This window comes from Mus caroli, unplaced genomic scaffold (genome assembly GCF_978045245.1).
Source record: "Mus caroli unplaced genomic scaffold, Mus_caroli_1 scaffold_6, whole genome shotgun sequence".
NCBI lineage: Eukaryota > Metazoa > Chordata > Mammalia > Rodentia > Muridae > Mus > Mus caroli.
Window position 1 is genome coordinate 142,752,867 of NW_028227261.1, and position 4,355 is coordinate 142,757,221.

The window sequence follows — 4,355 nt, forward strand, 5'->3', positions numbered from 1 at the left end:
TAAGGCCTGTAAGATTAACATTATTAGTATTCAGAGATTAGTCTTCACTCTCCTATTAAGATACTGTTAAGTTCTACAAAGAGGGAGCAAAATTCTAAATCAACAGGGTTATTGGGCCCACACAGTGGTTGCTTACCTCTCTTAGCGACTCTGAAAAACAGTGCTGTAGAAGGCCCAAGGTCACTGGCAAGTTCCCTCAGGACTGATCTACTGTAAGCTGTTTACTCTACTCAACATATGCAGCCTGTGTGGCTCACAATTCTTCTAAACATGGCTTGGACTCAGCATTGATTCGCAACCTTCTTAATATTATGACCATTTAATATAGTTCCTCCTGTTGTGATGATCGCCAAGCATAAAATTATTTCATTGCTACTTTGTAACTGCAATTTTGTTACTGTTATGAATATTAATGTAAATACCTGACATGCTGAATATCTGATATGATGACCCCAAAGGTTGAGAACCACATGCTTAGATGTCTAAGTTGTATGCAAATAGAATGATTATATATGCAAACATACGTACATACATACATTGGTTGCACAAGTAAGGTTTATCTGGGAATAAGGAAAATTATGTTGTATTGTCAAAAGAAAGAAACTATCATTTGGATCATCAGGAGAGAAAAAAACAAATCTAGAAGAGTCTGGAATCTGATCTAAGCTACAGCACCAAGTCTGGTGACTTCTTCAGAAGAGTAAATAATATTTATTCTTTGTAGAAGTTTTAGGAAATACAGAAATATACAAAAAATACCATCTCTTTAGATACCCACAATTACATTTTGGCTTAACATAATCCCCAAACAGTTTTCTTTATATTATGCATAACATATGCCTTATTTATACTCTTTTGCATAATGGAATTATGTGATACATATGTCTTGCTTTTTAAAATGCTAAGGAAAAAGCATATTTTACATAATTGAATATCCTCCAGAGATTGATTTTAAACAAATAAGTTTATATAGAGACATTTATTATACTTTTATGTTACATATTTTTCCATAAGAATGAAGCCTATGTAGGTCTGGGACTTAAACACTAGACTGAGCAGCACAGCAAGACCCTAGTTGTTAGGGCTTTTTTTTTTTTTTTTAACTTGTTGGGGTTTTTTTTAATTGTAAAGATTTTACTCTTTCTCTCTCTCTCTCTCTCTCTCTCTCTCTCTCTCTCTCTCTCTCTCTGTATTTATTTCTTTATTTCTTCATTTAATGTGAGTAGAATGCCTTCAGACACACCACAAGAGGGCATCAGATCCTATTACAGATGGTTGTAAACCACCATGTGGTTACTGTGAATTGAACTCAGGACCTCTGGAGGAGTAGTCAATGCTCTTAACCACTGGGCCATCTCTCCAGCCCCCTACCCCTTTTTAAGTGAATAAATAACGATTTCTTCCTACAGAGTAGACAGTAAGATTAACCCATTTACTGAACCCTTGAACTGTTGGTGATGACCTCTGAGAGATGATTCGAGGTCAAATCCAAATACTACCTTGTACCCTCCCCCAGCCTTGAGCAGGCTGGTTCAGACCTTGCTGCCACTGTGAATGAGACCACCTGGGGTGGAGCCTTCTGACCTAGATGGTTCTATTGTTCTGTCACCTGCTCTCCTCCAAGACTATGCTACCTGCTGAGAGGCTGAACCTGCCTTCCTGAGAAATTCCTGAGACAGCAGGCAGCCCAGTGATTGACACCTTCTGCCAACTTAGTGCGGTCAGCCAAATGGCTTACAGGCTGGTGTCAGGCATCGCAGGGTGGTGGCGCATGCCTTTAATCCCAGCACTTGGGAGGCAGAGGCAGGTGGATTTCTGAGTTCGAGGCCAGCCTGGTCTACAGAGTGAGTTCCAGGACAGCCAGGGCTACACAGAGAAACCCTGTCACGAAAAAAACAAAAACAAACAAACAAAGGAATGGATCAGCAGGAAATGGGCTTTTATAAGCACAGAATTTTAGTAAACATTGGGCTTTGATCAGCATCTGTCTTGGCATTGTCTCTTCTCTCGCCCGGTCTCTCTTGTACAGCTCTGGCCTCCCACTCGGGAACCCAGTTCGTGCAGCCTCAGGCAGCTACACTACTTCTCCATCCTTCCCTCTCCTCACTATTCCATTCATACAAACTCTAAACACTGCAGGCACAGAATCGGCATCATCCAGCAGTGTGCTGTCTGTTTCCCCAGCTGACCTTCCTTCTGGAAGCTTCCAAACTATCATGGTCTTTTTGGGGGGACACTCTAGCTTCAACTGCTTGATCTGTCTTCTGTCTGTGAATTCGGGTTTCCCCCAGAGGCTGCCATCTCTCTGGGAACCAGGCCATGGATCCTGTTTCTCCATCATCATAGCTTCCTTACTACATGGTCACAATATTTATCACCATGTCAGCCTGAACCTACTCCATCTGCCCCTCGGCAGGACTGACACCTTTGTCAGGGTACAGGCGATGCCTGCTTAGGCTGCTCACACTATTACATCTCTAGCATGAGAACAATATGCAGTAAGGCTTTATATAAGATTAATTTAATATTACCCAATTAACTGATTTTGATAGATTTTCATGCCACATATTTCCCTATGGGGATAAGGAGTGTATGAGAGGGGTTTTGTCTATGTGCTATTGTATAATATGTAAATCCAGTGCCTAGAAGTCTATCACTTTTTTTTTTTTTTTTTTTTTTTTGGTTTCGAGACAGGGTTTCTCTGTATAGTCCTGGCTGTTCTGGAACTCACTTTGTAGACCAGGCTGGCCTCGAACTCAGAAATCCGCCTGATTCTGCCTCCCAAGTGCTGGGATTAAAGGCGTGCACCACCACACCCGGCTCTATCACTTTCTTAAAGTGTTTCAGTCCACAGCTTGCCTGTCTGTGGATGTGTGTGTGTGTGTGTGTGTGTGTGTGTGTGTGTGTGTGTTGGTTTTTATAGTAAAAGGTTATGTAGGACCCCAAATATAGGGACCCCACTCTAGTCCAGGGACGGGAAGCACCCACGAACACAAGAATCTCTCTTGTTGCAAGACGCACGAGGCTTTATTAGCAGAGCTCTGGGTCGATACGTACCTCACACAGGAGGCAGGGGAATCGACCCCAAGGCTCAGGAGTTAGGGGTTTTTAAGGAAGCAAAGGGTTAGGAATACAAAGAATTTTGACAAAGGCATGGGGTTGATTCATTAACAGAAAGATTACATATCAGCAAAAGGGGCATCAGAGCTTTGTTCCGGTGGGCTTGGGCTTATCTTTGTTCACATAGCAACCAGTTGATGTATGACTTTTTCCTGGTGCCAAGGGGCAATAGACAGAGGGGAGGTTCCGGCCAGATGGCGTGGACTAGATAAGATGACCCTGCCTGTCTACAGATTGAGGGGAGATTCCCGCCAGATGGTGTTAGCTTAGATAATATAGTCCCATTTGTCCTTGAATACCGTTTCATCTTTACGGCCAAGATGTTCTTAGGAATGCCTTAACAACAGCCCTGCCCTGGCATGCCTGGGGGCTGTTCTGCTTTGTTCTCAGTCCCAGATCAGAGCTGTGGGATCTTAAACAAGTTACAATATTCCATCTTCCTTCAGTTACTGTGCCCTCTTTTTGTTTCCTGCATCTCTCATTCAAATATATACACACAGTGCATAAATATCTCTTCATGTTAACAAATATTAACATCTTCTCAAACTATCTTTCAATGCTGTATCTTTTCCTTGTTTGCTACTCTAAACTCTTTAATTATTTGTTTACATCCCAACCACAGTTTCCCCTCCTTCCTTTCCTCCTAGTCCCTCCCCTCCCCTCTCCCTTTTCCCCCAACCTTTCATTTCTCTTCAGAAAAGGGAGGCCTCCCACGGATATCAACCAAACATGGCATATCAGGTTGCAGTAAAACTAGGCACCTCCTCTCGTATTAAGGTGACTGAGGAAAAGGTTCCCAAAGACAGGCAAAAGAGTCAGAAAGGAAGGAGTCGCACATGAAGACCGAGCTACACAACACTAACATATATGCAGAGGGCCTAGGTCAGTCCCGTGCAGGCTCCATGACTGTCAGTTCAGCCTCTGTGAGCTCCTATGGACCCAGGTTAGTTGATTCTGTAGGTTTTCTTGTGGTGTCCTTAGCCCCTCTGGCTCCTACAATCCTTCCTCCCTGGCTTCTACAGGATTCTCCAAGCTCCTCTTACTGTTTGTCTGTGGTTCTCTGCATCTGTTTCCATCAGCTGCTAGATGAAACCTCTCTGATGCCAAATGCACCGGGCACCAACCTATTAGTATAGCAGACCATCATTAGGAAACTCTTACTGTATACTAACCATTTAAAACAGCAGCACAGTCCATGAGAATAAGATCTCTATGGTGCATTTACATGTTGTTTT